Source organism: Cupressus sempervirens, chromosome 5 (genome assembly GCF_028749045.1).
Source record: "Cupressus sempervirens isolate cs-2001-9-10 chromosome 5, ASM2874904v1, whole genome shotgun sequence".
Taxonomy (NCBI): domain Eukaryota; kingdom Viridiplantae; phylum Streptophyta; class Pinopsida; order Cupressales; family Cupressaceae; genus Cupressus; species Cupressus sempervirens.
This window is the reverse complement of record NC_143122.1, coordinates 75,573,278-75,594,025: the sequence shown is the minus strand read 5'-3', so window position 1 is coordinate 75,594,025 and position 20,748 is coordinate 75,573,278. Positions and strand designations below refer to the sequence as shown.

Genomic DNA, 20,748 nt, shown 5'->3' with positions numbered 1-20,748 from the left:
AAAGTCAAGACATGGGCCTCTCTTTGTAGTAACACAACCTCTCAACCTCTGGCCAATATTGATAAAATGGTGCAAGGTAAGATTGAGGATGAGCGTGTGAGGCGGGTCCATGAGCTCAATCTACGGGTTCGTGGACTCCCCTCTACCCATGATCCTCTCGCAGCGGGATGCTCTTTCCTCTGTGATCAACTTGGTCTTACCGAGATTACGTTGGATAGGTGCTGGTTTGGACAGGGGGAGGTCTTTTTTATCAGATTCTTTTCACTTGCAGAAAGGCTTCAGGCTCTCCGTGCTAAGAGGAAGTTGTTTTCCCTTCCTTCAAAGATCTTCTTGGATGAAGATCTCACAAAGTCCCAAGTTGCAGAGCTCAAACATGCTCGTGGTATTGTTGCTAAAGCTAGGCAGGATGGTAAATGGGTTGTTATCAGAAATCTGAGAGCTATTATTAGAGATTCCCCCCCAAGTGGTTGGGAAAAGAGGCAGGCCCCCAAGGCCAAATGACGGTCCCACCAGCAGTCGGACAAGAGGGAAGCCCCAACTTGCTCCCTTCTTGTTAACTGCTAGAATGGTAATGGATCTTTATGGTCCTTACCTAGTCTTCTTCTTGATGCTGTGGGTTCCACCGATATTCTTGTCATATCAGAGACTCACGAGAGTCCTGTGCGTCCTCTGCTAGGTGTCACAGGTTTCCAGTGGTTATCCGTTTTTAGGGAGGAGGTTCGCGTTTCAGGTGGTGTGCGAGGTTCAGGGGGTGTGGCCTGTTTGATTAAGGATGATATTTTCAGTAGCACTTCTATCGTACACTCAGATTTCTTTGCTAGATTTATGTGGGTCCGTATTGATTGTAAGTGTTATCATCAAAGGGATATCTACTTGGCTGCTTGCTACTTTCCACCGGCTGTATCTCACTATGCTATTCATGGTACCGATGACGGTGATCCTTTTATTGATCTTTGCAAGACTATCTCTCAGTTTACTGCTTTAGGGGACATTATTATTCTTGGGGATTTCAATGCGAGAACCAAAGCACTACAAACTCCACTTTATGATCGTCGCTCTGACCCCATGTGCTCCACCGAGATTGAGCCTACTTCTTTAGGGCTTCATAGACTTTCTGAGGATTCTCTTGGGCCGTTATCCGTGTATGGTAGAAATTTGTTGCAGTTTTGTGAGTCTTCTGGTTTGGTGATCCTAAATGGCCTCTCTTGCTTCCCTGGTTTTGAGATCTTCACTTGTTGGCCTCATGGTGGTGGTGCTAGTGTCGTGGATTATGTTCTTGCCTATCCCTCCATCCCGTGTTTTCGCAGTTTCACTATCTTGCGCCTTCCTCTTGCGGATCACTCTCTCCTCAGCATTCTTGTAGCCTCTCCCCTTTTTCTGCGCCCTCACTCATGTCACCTCATCATTCTTCTATTACCGCTCACTTGCCCATTCGCTTCCATTTCATTGATGGTGACTGTGAGCTCTTCTCCGCTCATCTTTCCAAACTCCTCAACCCTTCAAGGTTCTCTGACTCGTTCGAGGCCACCCCCATGTTTGACTTACTCGCATCGGCTATTCTTAAGTCTGCCAGCCTTTCCATCCCTCACCGCCCTCCCTTGCTCCTTCGCAGCAAGCATCGTAATACTTGCCCCATGAACCCGTGGTTTGATTCAGACTGCAAATCCTTTCATCGTGCTATGCGCTCTGCTTTTGAGGCTCACTCCACTGACTTGGCCAGTATTCGCTCGTCTTATCTCTGCTTGCTTCGAAGTAAGAAGCGTAACTTCACTGCCTCAAAGTGTAAATCACTTTGTTCCACATTGGTTAGCAATCCCCAGCTCTTTTGGCGTACTCTTTTCCCCCGTCATCCCCCTCCGCCTTCCACCCTTGACTTTCACTCCCTTGCGTTGCATACCATGGCTCTTTATGATATTCCTAGGCAGCTTTCCATTTACCCCCCCTTGCCTCCTTTAGTTCACCTTTTCACCCCTTCCCACATTTTTGAGGCTATCAGATCCATGAAATGTAGTAGAGCTACTGATGAGGAAGGCTTTCAAGCTGAGCTTTTCAAGTTCGATGCCTCAGATTCTGGGTCCCTATCTCTCTATTCTTTTTAATAGAGTGATTCACACTGGGTTTCCGGCTTCCTGGTCTAGGCACTTGATTCATCCCATTCACAAGACTGGGTCTGTCTCTGATCCGGGGAACTACAAAACCATCATGATTGAGCACACTTTTGCCAAACTATATGCTACTGCTCTTAATACTATGCTATCAGCGGAGCTCGACAAGATTGGTTGTAGGGCTAGAGGACAGGCGGGCTTTCGAACGGATTATCAAACTATGGACCACATCTTCACGCTACGGGCTATTATTGAGGAGGCCAAACACAGATCGAAAAAGGTATACTGTTGCTTTGTTGATTTTCGCAAAGCTTTTGATTTTGTTCCTAGGGTGGCTCTGTTTGAGAGACTTAGGGAGATCGGTATTTTCGAGATGCTACGTATTGCTATTATGAGATTATATGAGACTGTGGTCGGCAAATTTCGGACTCCTATTGGCTTCTCAGATCTGATCCATTGTACTATTGGGGTTAAGCAAGGTTGTCCTCTCTCTCCTACTTTATTTGGGTTATATATTGATGAGCTAGAGGACTTCCTCTCGGAGTCTTCACTCCTGGGTGATGGTTATTATCTTCATCAGGTTATGATGTCGATCCTTCTCTTTGTGGATGATATTGTTCTCTTTGCTTCCTCTCCTGACAAGTTACAGAGACTTCTTGATAGATTGGCTTTATTTTGTGATTAGAGACAGCTGGTGGTTAACTTGGGTAAGACTCGGATCATGGTCTTTAATTGTTTAAAGACCTCTCATCTTCACTTCACATTTCGAGCCCAGGAGATTGAGATTATTTCATCCTATTGTATCTAGGTGTTATGTTTTCCAGACCGCGTTTTAGCATGAGACCTGCTATTCAACCCAGAGTGAATAAGGGCATGGGTTCTCTTGCTTTGCTTGAGAAACAGTGCTTCAGACATCACTTTCAGGATACCTTGTCTAAGTTATCTCTCCTAGATTCTCTTGTTCGACAGACTGTTCTTTATGGTTCTGTGGTTTGGGGTCCTTCTCTCCTTAGCTCTAATTGGGCCTCGATTGAGCGGGTCCAAACTTTGTTCTTGCGGCGCATTATCAGATGTCATAGATCTACTCATGGTATCATTCTCCCTGAGTTCAGGGCTCATCCTTTCAGACTTGCGGCCATTTTTTACTTAGTTTGGTTTCTTCATCGCCTTCATGGGTTTGCTGATATGGTTGGAGACCGTGATCGTTACTCCTATTTAGCTTATTGCTCTTCGATTTCCATGGCGGCTGCTGAGTCTGGTGCTTGTGCGCGGTGTTGGTATGCACAAGTCTCTTCTTTGCTAAGTTCGATTGGGATTGATATTGATCGTCTCCCCCCTTTTCAGTTTACTTTGGATGCCCCTACACATCTTCTCCCTTCTCGGCAGAAGTTGAATGAGCATGTTCGTCTTGATATTTATAGATGTTACATTACTGCTACTTGGGTTAACCCTCTTGGTGGATTACGCCCACGGATGTCATTTTATGCGACACACTTTTTGGAGATCTCAGATGGCATTATTGCCCGACCTAGCTATATTTCATGGCGTTGGTCTCATGCCCTACGGATCTCCTTAGGTTCTTTCAGAGTTGGTTCCCACCGTCTTCGGGCTCAGTTGGATCATCATATTGACAAGGAGGAGCGGACTTGTTTGTTCTGTTCTTTAGGGGAGGTGGAGGATGAGGCTCACTTTCTTTTTCGATGCCCTATTTATTATGAGATCAGAGGGAGGTTCTTTTCTTTGTGCAGAAAGTGCTTCTCTCTCTATGATTTCTTCAGCTATTATGATCAGAGATGCCTTGCACTGTATCTGCGTGAGGCCACTATGCTCCGAGATAACATGATTCAAACTCTACTTCCACACCGGCACTCATCTACTCAGCTCATTACTGCCTTTTTTAGACCTTTATCCCCCTTGCGTGGTGTGAAAAGGCCCTCTAGCTCTATTCGGCCTAGTGATCTTTCTAGATGCATCAGATCCCATTCAGCTTATAGGCACCAGTGACACTCTTCTGGGACAAGTCGGAGACAATGTAGTACCTCCACGCATCGACACGTGTATCATTCTATGACTGATTTCTTCTCACCCAAGAAAGACTCCTAGTGCTTTCTGTTGCTTGTATTTGTTTGTTGTTGTTGCTTTTCTTCAGACACCTTTGTGTGCTCTTGCTGGCTTCAGCCCTGCTTTGTTGTAATCTTTCAGTCCCATAGACCTCTTTTTGGTCTTTTGTTAGACATTAATATCATTATCTTATCTTATCTTATCTTCCCGCATGGGTGTCGGCAATGATGTCGGCAAGTATGTCACTCGAGGTGCCGAAGTTCGGTGGAACTTCGTACTCAAAAAAGCACTCACCCTCTGGGTTCTATCCTCTTTCTCGCTGTCCTGCTCAGGTGATGCCAACAGTGTCGTGTCCACTGTAACCATTGTATCAGATCCTACTATATCCAGTCGGACACCTGATGCCCCCAACTCCTCGCCTGCAGGTACGTCCAACACCTCTCTCTATGTCTATCTCCATCTCCATATTTGGTATGAAAGTCTCTCCAGTATTTGGTAGAGTCCCACGAGCCGGCTCCATCGGTGCCTCCGAAGCTACTATCTCTGTCGGTGCTGGATGTGACTTTGCTACAACTCATGTCTCTATGGTGGGCTGCGTTGTAGCTGAAACTAGCGTCATCACCAACGGCTGTCTGAACTGTCCAAACCCTAGGATACCATGTGTACCCACCGGAACCAAGTGTGTCGTAGTTGAAAGCACAGGCCGTGGAAATCTCAAGGGCATAGCCGTGATCACTCCTACCTCTTTGTCATCTTCCTCTTCCCCCTCAAACCCATTCTCCTCTGAAGATGTCTCCTCTCGACCACTATTTGTGTCGCCACCATCCGGCCTTGGTCGCTTCTGTCCTACTATTTTGGTGCCGAGAGTATCCAAGTGCTTCCACTGCATTATAGGTGGTTCGCCAGGCGCGAGTGGTCCTAATTTTGCCTCCAGTGCATCATTCGGGATCATCCGCATCGTCGCCTCTAAGAACAAACCAATAGCATAATGTGGCATATAGAACGTTTTGTGCTGCAATGTCATAAACTCTGACATCCGCTCGGCCAATAGTGTTGCCCAGTCATAAACTCTGTTGTGCAAGATTTCGTTCATCATGGCTACATGGGGAAAGGAGATGTCTGAAGCGCGGCTCGAACTTGTGAGGCGGCTTTTAACTATATCCATTAAACAACGCCAATGACCCTCCTGGATACTAGATTTCTTCAGCCCTCTACCTTTGGACGTGTCTGAAAGAGCCTCTATTCTACCTACGACAGGTCTCCGCACACGAGTTGTATCAGCTTCAACTTCACTTCACAACTCAACTTTTTCGGCTTGCTTTCTATTTTTCTCCCTCCCTGTGCATGACCAGGTATGTCAAATACCCGTGTAAAATCAACCGGTCTGAATGATACTGTTAATTTGCAACCAAGGTATTCGAATGTACTGCTTCTAGAGAACCTATCATATGTTTCAATCATAATGCGCAAAAACCCTTCGTAGTCTCTGATGCAAAATACAGGCATTTGCACTACCCATTCAACCGGTGCTCTTTGGATACTAGCTTTTACCAGGTGGTTGTTTGGGGTCTCCTGCCACCATTTCCGACACTCTACACCATTGAACCCTTCGAACGTGATACTCTGTACTGTAGGAAGTTCTATCGGCTGCTTCATTTGCTTTTCTTTCTTCTTACTTGCGCCTACACTACTAGTTCTTGCATACATCCCTCTTGCTACACGAATTCCAGACGGTAGTGTCTTCGCGTTCTTGTTGATGTCTTCATCCAGTTTTCTCTTCCAAGCCCTCTTTCCAGCTGACTCCATACTGTTACCCTTTTGTCGTTTTGTGAATAAATGTCACACCGTTACGGCAGTTACTTTTCACGATTTTTGTCGGCTTCCATACTATACAGCTTCTACAAATCCTGTGAGCAATTTCTATGGTACGGCTTCTATAAACTTCCCAGTACGGCTCTAAAGAATCTCTTTTTACCTTGCTTGACAATGCTTCAATTTTTCCCAATCCTTATGATATCCATCCATCTGCTTTTAAACCCTTTCTCATGTACGGTCCTTTACTTGTAATATTTATTGCAATTTTTTATATTTTATTTTTCAGCTGTCCGTACGGTCTGTATTATCCAATATTCAGCGACTTCAATAGTGGGGATTTGTCTATGGCTTCAATATCAGACCACAATCGTTTCCAAATACATGTAATTCAGTTTTTTCATACTTGAAAATGCACCAGTTTTTGGACTGTCTCTGGAAATAATTAATAACCAACTCTACTCTGAATACATATTAGGGCTTTGTGAATTTTCTTCCTCTCTTTCTCCACTTATATGCAGAAGACCTTTTTCCCCGTCTATTTCAACTTTCGTAACTCCTTTTCCTAACATCAGCATCGACTTCATCGGTTCCAATCAAAGACAGAAAAAAGATGAATGGTACGCTTGTGGATTCTTTCCCTAGCTCTGCGATCCCAAGTATTCTACTCTTCCCTCGATTGGTTAGGATACTATCAACCTCCTCTTCTGAACAGGAACTGATAAAAACTTTTTCTCAAAATCTATCCCGATCGATTAATGAGCTCTTTGGCGACAGGTCGTGAATTCCAGTGGCAGTTATCACTTGATCTATCTATCAACTCACACCAATGTAGAACCCTGTGGATGAATCCTTCACTTTGACTGCAACATAAAAACCTTAGTCCGGGTGTCCCTTGCAATTTCTCTTCTTTTCCTCTGCTCTTGGCGCCGTACTGTGTTCTATATGCTAGTTTCGGCTGCGTACGGTCTGAAGTATCTCATCCAATTTCTTCATCATCATACGGTGTTCCTATGCTTGAGTCCGTACGGTTCCTCATGTATCCTCACCGTACGGTATGCTCTTCCTAATATTGTCATCTATCGTAGGATTGGTTTTTTACTATATCGTATTGTTCCTCTTGCTAAAACATCAGCCTTGAGACGTATGGTCATGTAAATTTCCTCCATTGTGTTATTTTTCTTCATTTTTGTTATTTTATTTTCAACCCACATCCTTTTGAGGCCGTACGACTATCTAGGAAAGCCGTACAGTCATTAAACACTTCCACTTTCGTCTATACGGCCTTTTTCTCAAGGCTTTTGCTCTTATTTTCTAATTCACTTTATTATTTTATTTTAAAATTCGCTTCTTAATCCATTTATTTTATGATTTACTTTATTATCTCATTTTGCTTTTTCATACTTCTTTATTTCTCTCTATAGTGTATATATAAAAATTAGATTAAAAATCAAATTATATATTTTTATCAAGGTCACTGGGAGACGGGGAGACTTCGAGGTCTCCGGTACTGGTACTGGTACCGGTACGGCAATTTTCCAAATAGGAGATGGGGGTACTTGGAGACGGTAAGTTTTTTTTTTTTTTTTTGTTTAATAGTTTAAAGAGTGATACTAAAAGTAAATACAAAATTTGAAAATAGTAATACTGTAAGACTAAAGTAAATAATAATAGTAATGTCACATTAAAAATTGAAATAGACTCATAGAGTCAAAGATTTCAAAAGTCACATGATCACAATATTGTATCTCATAGACATATTTGTTTTCTCAATATTGCATATGATCACCATCATATCAGATTGATAATCGCTGAGATTATCATTACATATTCAAATTTTAAATTCAAAAAAGTATAGTTTGATGCTGAATTGTTGATATGCAAACACAAAAATTAACACTTTGTACAATAAACAAAAAACAGAAATATATCTAGTATTAGTATGTTGATGGTACTATCATCTACTCCACAAGGTTGTGATCATCCATCTCAAGGTCTTTAGCTATCATGCTCTCCAAAAAATCATGACTCTCCAAAAACATTTTAAATGATTTAATCATTTAAATTGTTGAATAAAAATAATTTTTAAAAAATGTTTCTAATGTTTTTAAAGTTATTAATTTATTAAATAAAATATTTTAAATGATTTAATCATTTAAATTGTCGGTGGTCTTAATTTTTGTATTAAAAACATTAAAATGAGGGCTAAAATATATAAAATTATTTAATATTATATTTTACGAGGAGACTTCAGGGAGACTTCACTTTTTGGATTAGGAGACGGGGAGACTTCAGGAGACTTCGTCAACCTTTTTTGAGGTCTCTGGAGACACGAAAAGTCTCCAAGACGTGACTCTTAGGGGGGAGACAAGTCTCCTGGTAACCATGATTTTTATTATAATTCCACTTCCTTTTCGTTATTCACTTCTATGATGAATATATAAATTGGATTAAAAATTGAATTATATATGTTTTTATTGCTCTTCCATTTCCAGTCTGCATGCTTCTCATCTCATTTCCTTTTATCATACTTTATTTTCAACCTTCTCACTTGTTCTCTGATTATCACATCTAACTTCGTATTCGCCACACTTTTTTTTTCCTTTTTTTTTTCTTCCTAACTTCACTTCAAAATATACAATTCCCACATATATAAATTATTTACAGACATCTTTTCTTCGTACATCAATTATTTGTCTGCAAAGGATCCTTTCTTTCTCTGTATATTTTCAACTTTCATCCATTTACAGCATCTGGAATCTCTTTTCCGTCCAGTGTCATAATTCAATTCCTCCGTTATATCCAACTTCCCATATTTTGAATAGTCCAACCCATTTAACTTTAAATTTTCTAGACCTTATTTCATTTCGTCCATTATACTTTAGTACTAGCGGACCGGGTTGAAAGTTTTTCAATTTTAGGTGCTTGTCGTGCCATGCCTTCCTCCTTGCTTGTGTAACTTCAATGGCCCACTGCGCCTGCAACCATCGCTCATCGAGTTTGTTCAAATTGTACAGTCTCTCCTGTAAGCTCTACATGTCGCCTAGTTTATTCTCGATCGCTATCCTTAAACTTGGTACATTAGCCAGAACGGGGTATGTATTGTAGTTACTTTATACGAGGTGCGGTATACCCGTAAAGCAGATGGTAACTTCTCTTCCCAGTCTTCTCCCTCAACTGCATAGGATTTATAAATCACTCCCACCAGAATCTTGTTCGTTGCTTCTGCCTGTCCGTTAGCCCTTGGGTAGTACGGGCTCGACAATGAATGGTAAATTTTGAAATCAATAGTGAGCACTCTGATAACGTGGTTCACAAAATGCCCTCCACGGTCACTTGTCAACTGGAGTGGGATCTCATACCTTGTAATAATTTGTTCATATAAAAATCTTGCTGTGTTGACTGCAGAATTGTCTGGTAACGCGCGTGCCTCCACCCATTTAGTTAAGTACTCCGTCGCTACCACGATGTATCGGCACCTTGTTTTACTCACCTTCAGCGGTCCAATAAAATCCAGTCCCCACCTCTCAAAAAGTTCCTGCGCGTGCGAGGGATTCAAAGGCATAAAATCTCTCTTCAATGGTTTCTCGGCCAGTTGGCATGTATCACATGCAACGACCCACTCCCTGGCGTCGTTGTATATAGTCGGCCACCATAGCCCTGCCAGAAGTATCTTCCGCGCCGTAGTATTCAGTCCCATGTGTCCTCCCGCCGAGCCTTCGTGTGCTTCCTTCAATACTTTCGAAATTTCCTCCTTGAGAACACACTATTTGAGACTCTGGTCCGATCCCATTTTATACAATAGCCCATTGATTAACTGAAATGTTCGGCTTCTCGACACCAATTTTCGTCTTTCATTCGATGACATGTTGCTTGGAAACTGCCCTATCGATAGATATTCTCCAATGCTTGTGTACCAGATTGGTAATACTGTAACATGAAAAAGTTGCGCATCTGGAAAATATCATTAACTCCTTCAGGTGGCTCCCCTGATTTCATTCTTGATAGGTGATCTACACTCACATGACTCTTCTCTGGTCGTACAACAATCTTAAATGTGAACTACTGTAATAATAACAACCATCGGCTTATTCTTCCTTGAATAATCAGCTTATTGACCAAGTATAGCAATGCTTGATGATCTACGTAGAATACAAATGGAGTAGCCAACAAGTAGTGTCTAAACTTCTGTACTGCATATACCATCCCCAACGCCGCTCGCTCTATGGTACTATAATTTCTCTCCACCTTCGACAACAATCTGCTTGCAAAGTACACTAGATGGTCCAACCCATGGTCGCCAGTCTACGCCAGTGTTGCTCCGATGGCATAATTTGAGGCATCTACATGGACATGAAATTCTTTATCCCAATTCAGATAAGCCAAAATCGGAGCCGTAGCCAACCTTGTCTTCAATCCCTCAAAGGCTTCATTTTGCTCAGTCTCCCATTTGTAAGGTTCACCCTTGCAGGTGAGCTTGTCCAGCGGATAAGCTAATTTTGCATAGTTTTTAATAAACCTTCGGTAGTAACCGAGGTGCCCCAAAAATGACTTCACTTCTGACACATCTGTCGAGGGTGGCATCTCTAAGATAACGCGGACCTTGTCTGGATTCATCTTCAATCCTTCTTTACAAACTATATGCTCGAGCAGCTTCCCCTGTGGCACCATGAACCTGCACTTCTTCAGGTTCAACGCTAATCTTGCTCTCCTGCACCTCTTCATACACTCTCCTAACGCTGTTATGTGTTTATCTTCTGTGCTAAAAATTGACCAATCATCTAAAAATGCCTTAAAATTTCCAACAGACATCTTACCATATATATATATATAGAATAATCCTTTGGAAGGTCACCGGAGCATTACATAATCCGAACGGCATCCTATTGTATGCATATACTCCATCCTTGACTATGAATGTTGTTTTCCTCAGCGATGGATATCTGATTATACCCTAAGAATCTGTCCATAAATGAGTAAATTTCATGCCTCGATACTTCCTCCAGAATGCTATTTGTAAATGGTATCGGGAACGGGTCTTTAATTGTCACGGCATTCAGACATCGAAAATCCACACATATTCTTATCTGTGTCGTATCCTTTTTCAAGGATATCACAATCGATGATACCCACTCACTTGTCCGCACTTTAAAGATGATACCCGCCTCCAGCATCCTGTCAATCTCTTTCGTGACCCACGCTACATAGTTTTTGTTCATTCGGTACGATCTCTTCCGTACTGGTACTGCGCCTTCGATTAATGGTATCCGATGGACACATAGTTCTGGTGGTACTCCTTTTAAGTCCTTGTACGTCCAAGCAAAAACATCTTTGTATTCCATGAATATTCTGAATGCTGCCGCCTTTAATATTGGGTTCCAATCGTCTCTTACAAGAATGTTCTTCGGATTTTCCTCATCACCCAAGTTCATTGTTTTTACTATCGGCTCTTCATACTTTATTGGTTTATCTTTACTAAACATATGGGCAGGTGTTTCATCCACCTGCGCTTCTCCCTCCTTTAGTTCACTGTATTCCTTCGGAAACTCATGGCCTTCTTTTCCTTCCTCCACACTCAAAATGTTGCAGCTCGAAAAGACCTCACCATTTGCCGATGTAGCAATCCGTTTACTAAATCTAGGTCGTCATTGGTTGACCCTCCTAACCTCAGCACCCCTTCTTCATCTGGTTCCAGCCTTCTTTTCCCTTCGTCGTCATTCTCACCTTCGCCTTCAGAGTCCGAGGATGCTGCTTCTTCTCTTACCATCTGTTTATGCAAATCAATTATAAATCTCCTAACTCCTTTCTCCATTGACAGGGTGTTCCTTTTCCAATCATGCTTTACCTTAGCTTGCACCAACCACCCCCGTCTCAGGATGGCGTCGTACCCTCTTCTCTTTAATGGAATGACCGCGAAATCCAGTAAAAATGGTTGTGTCCCAATTGTTACCGGTTGTGCCATCAATGTTCCCAAGGGTTTTATCCCATGTTGATCTGTTGTAAGTAACTGAAAGGTGGGTGGCCATAGTGTTGGTTGTCCAAGTTTTTTCCAGATATCTTCCGGCAATACGTTCACTCCCGATCCTCCATCTACTATTGTATCCGTTAGCACCATACCCAAAACGCCCATCTCCAACACTGTTGGGTGTCTACTTGTAAGTGCTAGTAACATTGGGTCTGTTGCTGCTGCCGTGGTTGTTTCCTTACTATCCTTTGCTCCCTCCATCACTCTTGGGGACGGTGTCATATTTATAATAGCCATACGCAACTGTGGCATGGTGAGAAGATCATTTAATTTAATTGGCACTTCCGTTTGCATTATCTGTTTCAACATGTTTTGTTCCGCCAAGTTTCTTTTTGAAGTTTCAGCAGTGTCTTTTACTTGTGACTTCTCCGCTTTCATCTGCTTCTCTATCTTTGTTCAGGCTTTTTGTAACCTCTCTTTCTCTTCTTCCGCATTCGGATATTTTGCTTTCCTCGCCTGCTCTTGCGTGATCGCCAACACGTTCTCATCACACGTTTCAATACTTAATAAATTTACGCCTTGTTTTGGACATTTTGAATCTTCATGGTCCCCTGGACCACACCATTTGCATAGTAGCTGCAGCATCTCCTTCGTAGTATAGTCCCTTGCGAAGTGACCCCAAAGATTACATGCCCGGCACTATATCATCGGCCATCCACTCGCATCATGTTGTATTCTACCCCGGCCTCCATTGTTATTGTTATTGTTTCCACCCCTTCCGCGTCTATTGTTATTTCGATATCCACCTGAAGTTGCATCATTGCCCGCGTTGTTGCTATTGTTCGACGCTTCCTGCGTTAGCAACACCTGTTGGTGTCCTTTTGTTTTCAAGTTAAATGGACACTCTTTCAGGGAATGCCCCGCCACTTGGCAGATGTCACAAAACTACTTCTTCGGGCATGAACCCTTTGTATGGCCGTCCTTGCAATCTGTACACCACAATTCTCCTTTTACTGTATCCGGATTCTTTTTCAAATTTTTGAATTCTTTCATCATCCGAAGCATGTCTTTCTGTAGTGCTTTCACTTTCTTGTTTGATTCCTCATCGCTACTGCTGCTTTCCGAGGATGAATCATCCGAATCAGAAGATTTATGCTTCTTCTTCTTACTCGTCTTTTGTTCGCTTTCCAAATCCATGGCACGAGTATACGCATCAGTGTACGATGCCGGTGGTACAATCTTCATTTTCTTTTTAAGAGTCGGTCGTAGCCCCTCCACGAACCACTGTTTTTTCAACCCATCCGCTAGTTGACTTTCCATCTTTCTGATCAATTCTTTCAGTCGCCTGGCATATGTTCGGACTATCTCATTCTTTCCTCGTTTGGTGCTGTAGATTTCTGCCACTATTTCATTATCATATCGAAGCAATCTGAATTCTGCTATAAATTCTTTTTTAACATTTTCCCATGTATTAAGTTTCTGAGGACTAGTGTCAGAAAACCAATCTATCGCCACACCCCGTAGGGTCGCTCGAAATTGTCTTACCCAATCATCCTCATCCGTCACACCATTTGCAGTCCATATGGTTTCACACCTTTTACAATGTCTGATAGGGTCTGCTAAACCATCACCATGAAACTTGGGTAACTTTTCTTTAGGGCCAGCCATTGTTACTTGTCTTTGATTCTGAGGTACTTGTGTACCCGCGCTGTTCTGAGCTCCCGCGCTATTCTGGACTCCCGCGCTGTTCTATACAACAGTCTTGTTTCCAACAACTGCGTTATCTGGTGAGAAGTCTTCAAGTGACGTTCTATTCTCCGCCTGTATTCGTTCGTCCGGTGTATCAGGGACAAAGAGATCACTCCACGCTCATGCTCCCTCGACACTCCGAGCCGTGCAAGTTGCTTCCCTTCCGTTCAGACACTCTCCCCTCGGCGTATATAGGTTAAGGAATTCTTCCCTTGTTTCCTCCACCAAATTCAAGCGTTGTCGAGTTTCTTCCAGCAATTCCTCGACACTCCTCAGCCTACTAGGTGACTGCACTCCCTCCGTCTGTGCCTCTTCACCCCTTCGGTGCCCCTCGGCAATCTGCTGAAGTCTCTGTCTGCGCTCTGCTTGCTATGTTAAAATTAAAATTTCTTTTGCTGTACTTAGTTCATTTTTATCTTTTACCTTGTTCCGATTCTTGTTTGGCAAATTCGGCATCAATCTTCATAGCATTCCTTCGTTCCAAGTTCGTCTGGCAACGGCGCCAAATGTTTACTGTCAGGGTAAGACGTTCAACACATGTATAACACGACTCAATTCAAAACACGTACTTTATTCATGTATGCACTTGCAAATTACAATTACTACAATGATTAATGATGATTACCACGATGATTCCAAAGTCCATCTCGGACGTGTACATATACCTTTCCGAAGGGGTGACTCAAGCGTCACGCGCCCGTTCGGATACTACTCTACCCGTTGGCTACATTATACATTTACCGACAACAATTACATGAGGGCACCAACTTTGTGGGCCAATGAGAAAATCACAAGAATTTGTCAGCCAATGAGAACATAGGACACTTGGCATGATTTGATTGCATGCACAGGAAATTGCCACCTCATCAATCTTATAAATTTATTTAATCTTTGAGATGAGCTAAAGCTTTGGATGCTTGAGCTCGGCCTTAGAAACTCCCTCATCACCACTTGAACTTGTTTGTACCTGATGTCTTGACCTTAAAAGGGTGAGGTTTCCATGCACTTGGGGTAATCTTGCCTTGGCCTTGGTGGCTTGCCTAGATGTGAGCCTCCTTGCAATCTAAGAGTCTTGCTCTTGGCCACCACCTTGAAATCGAACTTGACCTCTTTCAACCTTTCTTCTCGCTTTCCTCCTTCATTATCCTTGCCTTCCTTAAACTTCGTAGTCTTTTCTAACCTTCCTATTTGAATTTGGTTTGCATGAATAACCAAGCCTTGCCTAGCCTCAAATATTTTCAAATCACTTCCTCCAAATTTGCTCTTCCTTGAAATTCACTTTTCAATTTTCACCACCTCCAAATCAAATAAAAGAGGTAGGACCCCATATAGAATTGCTTTTGATTTTGCACTATCCTAAGTTGCAACTCTAAATGTTCACTTATAATCCTAGCTCAATCAAATCTTCTCTTTCCATTTTCAATTTCATCAATAAAGTAATATATACAATTCTCAAATTGCATACCTTGAGCTAAGCCCATGATCTGGCTAAGAAGCACAATGAGATCGCCATACTTTGATATGAAATCTAACCTAGTGAGCCTTGATGACCTGGTGACTCCCCTCTTGCCTTTGTGCAACCAATTCTACTTTTGTAGACTTTCTTTGCCATTGGGGATTGTCCTTCCTTCAGTATGTCCTTTAACTGTATCATGTTTGTTGTGCCGATATTGGTATCACTTAAAGGCGGTCTTGGGCATCATGTCTTCCTTGTCCTTTTTTGGTATTTGCTCCCTTTGGGTTCTTGCTTGCACTAACATCTACCATCCTAAACACTTATTTTTGCCCCTTCGTTCTAAGTGATATGGACTACACTTATCGATCTCCAACCTTCTTTCTATCAATGGATTCTAACTTATTTCTGCCTCATCAAGTCTTATCACTACACTTATCTCTCCGATCTTCAACCTAGGGGTGGGACTACCACTTACTTCTGCCTCTTCGTTACCTGATAGGATGGATTACACTTACATCTCCCAACTTCAATCCTAAGGTGGTCTAGCTTATTTCTGCCTCTTCATTACCTTATAAGATGGATTACACTTATATCTCCCAACTTCAATCCTAGGGTGGTCTAGCTTATTTCTGCCTCGCCAAGTGTCCTATCATGGATTCTACACTTATCTCTCCAAACTTCAACCTATCAATGGGATGATGAAGCGGTGGATGATGAATGCAAGAAGAAAACAAGGGAAACGAAACCAAGCAAGAACAAGGAGTGGAATCCTCTTTTAAACCAACCTTCAGCTCTAAAATGAATAGAATTTTACCTCAATTTTGTCTTTACCAATAGCCGAGCCTCCTTCAAATTCGGATCAGACCTTATAAAATTCAAGCCTCCTTCAAATTCGGATCAGACCTTATAAAATTCAAGCCTCCTTGCAAAAAATCAGAATTTTGATCTCTTTGAAACTGCCCACATTTGCCAAAAAATCAGACCTTGGACCATGTATCCTCTACCAAATAAAAATTGCCCAGATCTAGTGCAAAATTCGTAGCCTTTAGCAAGAAAAATCAGACTCCACCAAAATTGCCAAGCAAGAGAAAAGTTCAAATCTGCCTCAAATCGCGTAGGGCAGAAATCGCAGCCCTTTATGGAAGAAGAAAAGATGCCAAACAATGAAAATATCTGCTCCAAAAAAAAATCATCCAAGGCTGGAAAATGATTCTTTAGAAAAAATCGCCAAGTGCATGAAAGCTGCTCCTCCAAGAGAAATCACCAAACATAGAAGAAGAGAAGATGGAATGAGGAGATGAGAAAGGGGGGAGCCCTCTTATACCAAATCTCCTTGCTCTCTCAAGCTGGCTGACTAGCCCTGTAGGAGAGAAAAAAATTAAATTAATGCTTTATTAATGGCCCAAATTTAAATGTCATGCTAAAATTTATTTTACCCATTTAATTGTTGGTTGTGACCAAAAATTGCAAAATAAAATTAGGAAAGCCTTGGAGATGTTAAAATTTTCATTTAATAACATTTTGGTAGTTAAAATATCATTAAAATCAGATTTAGCAAGCTAAAATCGATTTTCAATTTTAATTTGCCAATCTCTTTTAATATTTTTAAAATCTTCAAGGCAATTTTTTTAACCGATTTAATACAAAATTTTGCAATTAAGTCCACTTTCCATTTTTCAATGCAATTTTAATTTTTTTACCAAAATAAATCATTTTTTCTAGCATTCAAAATCGATTTTTCCAATTTAATTTCAATATCACAAAATTTCCCCTTTTCACCAAAAAAATTACAGATTTTCCAAAACAATTAAATCTAAAAAAATTCATTTTGAAAATGCTCAAGATTATATAATTACATCCAATTTTCAAAATCCCTCAAAGTCCAAAAATTTGTAAATTTATCTTGCCGAATATTGTTCTAACCATTGAAAAATGTTGTCTTTGAAATTTGTTTGGCCTAAGGATAAATTTACATGTTCCGGAAAATCAAGTTGGGTGACAAAATAAATCCAACCACAACCCTCCTAGCCCGAAGGCATCCAAGGTGTAAAATTATCAAATCAAAACTTATTTTGGACAACTCCGAAAACTCGCTAAGGCGACCCTAGAAAAAAAGGGGGTCCCCAAAGTTTTGGGCCAATGGTGTGAAAACCTCACAATATTACCCTATACGATAAACATTTGGCGTCGTTGCCAATCGAACCTGGAACGAAGGAAGTATTATGAAGATTAATGTTGAATCTGATTAACAAGGATAGGAATAAAATAAAAAATAAGGATGAAATATGCACAACACAAGAAGTTTTAATTTTAGCACAACAGGTGGAGCGCAGACAGAAGCTTCAGCAGCTTACCGATGGGTATCGAGGGGGTGAAGGAGCAAAGATGGAGGGAGTGCATTCACCTAGCAGACCGAGGAGTGCCGAGGAATTGCTAGAAGAGACTTGACAGCGATTGAATTTTGTGGAAGAGACAAGAGAGTTCCTTAACTTAAATACGCTGAGGGTAGAGAATCCGAACTCGCACGACTCGAAGTGCCGAAAGAGCATGAGAATGGAGTGAACTCTTCATTCTCAATACGCCCAACGAACGGATATAGGTAGAAAATCAAACAACTTCGCTTGAGGAAGATCTTTTCTCACCAGGTAATGCGGTTGTCCAAAGTAGGGTGGTTGTCCGAAATAGTGCAGTTGTACAGAACAACGTAGGTGCTCAGAACAGCGCGGATTCTCAGAACAGTGCAGGTACTCAGAACAGCGCAGGTACTCAAAACAGCGTGGGTACACAACAAGTACCACAGAATCAGAAAAAAGTAGCAATGGCAGAACCAAAGGAAAAATTACCGAAGTTAAACAGTGATGGGATGGCATATCCGAACAACTTTGCTTGAGGAAGAACAGCACAGGTACTCAAAACAACACGGGTACTCAACAAATACCATAGAATCAGAAGAAAGTAGCAATGGCAGAACCAAAGGAAAAATTGCCAAAGTTCAACGATGATGGGATGGCATATCCGATTAGACACTGCAAAACATGCAAAACAATATGGATGGCGAATGGTGTGACGGACCAAGATGACTAGGTCCGACAGTTTCCGGCGACCCTACAGGGTGTAGCGATTGATTGGTTCACAGATGTCGATCCCCAAAAATTAACCACATGGCCGAACGTTAGGAAAGAATTCATAGCAGAGTTTTGATTACTAAGGGACGATAATGAAATTGTAGCAAAAATATACAGTATGAAGCAGGGAAAGAATGAAATGATTCGTGTATATGCAAGAAGGCTAAAAGAATTGGTGGGGAAGATGGAGAGCCCACCGGCTGACAGATTAAAGAAACGATGGTTTGTTGAAGGGCTGCAATTGGCACTAAAGAAAATGAAGATTGTACCTCTAGCATCATACACAGATGCGTATAATAAGGCAATGGCTCTGGACAGTGAGCTTAAGACGAGCAAAAAGAAGCACAAATTATCGGACTCAAATGATTCATCTTCCGAAAGTAGTAGCAGCAACGAAGAATCAAGTAAGAAAGTTCGAGCATTGCAAAAAGATATGTTACAAATGATGAAGGAATTTAAAAATCTGAAAAAGAATCCTTAGTCGGTGAAAGGGGAATTGTGATGTACGGACTGTAAGGGGGAGGGGCACACAAAGGGCGTCTGCCCTAAAAAACAATTTTGCGATATCTACCAGATTGTGGGACATTTCACAAAAAAATGCCCGTTCAATATGAAGTCAAAGGGACACAAGCAAGTGTTACTGAAGCAGGAAGTGTCCACCGAAATGAACACGAACAACGATGCAACTTCAAGAGGGTACTGGAACAATAACTGGCTTCGACGAGGTGGTAACAATAATAATAATAACAACAATAATGGGGGCTGAAGTAGAATACAGTACGACTTGAGTGGACGGCCGATGATACAATGTCGTGCGTGCAACCTCTGGGGGCACTTCGCCAGAGACTATACCATGAAGGAAACGCCATAGCTATTATGTAGATGGTGTGGTCCGGGAGACCACGAGGATTCAAAATGTCTAAAGCAAGGGGTGAACCTATTAAGCATCGAAACATGTGATGAGGAGATACTAGCCATCACTCGTGAACAAGCAAAGAAGGCAGTATACCCAAATGCAAAGGAAAAAAAGAAGAGGTTGCAGCAAGCACGAATTGAGTTGGAAAAATAAATGAGGAGATACTAGCCATCACTCGTGAACAAGCAAAGAAGGCAGTATACCCAAATGCAAAGGAAGAAAAGAAGAGGTTGCAACAAGCACGAATTGAGTTGGAAAAAGAAATGAAAACAGAAAAGCTACAAACAAAAGACACTGTCGGCACCTCGAAGAGGAACTTGGCAAAAGAAAATATGATAAGGCAGGTAATGCAAATAGAAGTTCCTATAAAATTAAATGACCTTACAATGCCTCAGTTGCGGACAACGATATTAAACATGACACCACTCCTAAAAGCAATGGAAGAGACAGGAAAGGATGACAGCAGAGCGACTGCACCAAACCCAATGCTACTGGTACTCACTATGTGGAGACATCCAGCAATAGTAGGGATGGGTATCCTGGGAACAGTAGTCACAAACACAATCATCAAAAGAGGGTCAGGAGTAAACGCACTACCAAAGGATATATGGAGAAAGTTGGGACAACCTATGTTGTGGCCACCTACATTTCAATTACTCACTGTAGATCAGCATGGGATTAAACCTTTAGGGACCCTGACGGCACAACTTGTAACTATCGGCACACAACCATTCTTGTTGGATTTTGTGGTCATGCCATTAAAAAGAAAAGGGTGTGACGCCATCCTTGGAAGGGGCTGGTTGGTACAGGCAAAGGTGAAACATGATTGGAAATAGAATACTCTGTCCATGGAATGCAAAGGCCGAAGATTTGTAATCAACTGACACACACAAATGATAGGTTAGGAAGCAGCGTCGTCGGATTCCGAAGGTGAATGTGGAGGGGACGACAAAGGGAAGAAGAGAATGGAACCCGACGAAGAGCGAGTATTGAAACTGGAAGGAGAGTCTAACGATGACGACCTTGACTCAATGAATGGCCTACTCCATTGGCAGATGGAGGACTACGAGCTCTTTCCGAGCTGTAATATGTTAAGGCTCAACGAAGGTAATAAAGGAGAGGAAAATAAATGTCCGAAGGAATACAGAGAAGTGAAAGAAGGAAAGGCGGTTACCGTTGAAGCTGAAGGAAAGAATATATTGTATGGCTAGTATAAGAGGAAGAACATACTATATGAACCCAGCAAAAGGAAAGATTCCACCGTACGTTACACAGTGAATGGACCGCGCGGAAAGAAAAGGTTACACCACACCACGAATTTAGTAGAAAGGTACTGAGAGCAAGGAAAACACATCATACGGTCTACACAGGAAACACAGAGGAAGAGCTTAATAATAACTTCAGCAGTACGAAGTGAAGGTTCTAGAATCAAGAATACAGTTATTAACGGCAAGGAGTGGCAACCAACGGAGTTCATGGTACCAAGTATAAGGATCACAATCGAGAACAAACTGGGAGATAATGGAAAGCCTTTGATGAGAGATTGTATAACTTAAATA

General features: G+C 41.8%; 1 protein-coding gene across 6 annotated transcripts in view; it reads right to left on the bottom strand.

Annotated features, from left to right (window-relative positions):
• Window positions 1–20,748, bottom strand: part of LOC149554623 (zinc finger matrin-type protein) — a 170,107-nt gene that overhangs the window by 86,320 nt on the left and 63,039 nt on the right. Inside the window, exon 2 of one of the 6 annotated variants that reach the window (XM_089828681.1) lies at window positions 15,963–16,508. The exons of 4 other annotated variants lie outside the window; for them this stretch is intronic. The gene's annotated coding sequence lies outside the window, so the exon portion shown is untranslated. Of the gene's footprint in view, window positions 1–15,962; window positions 16,509–20,748 lie in introns of those variants that run through there. One more of the 6 variants, XM_089828680.1, reaches the window with a different exon arrangement.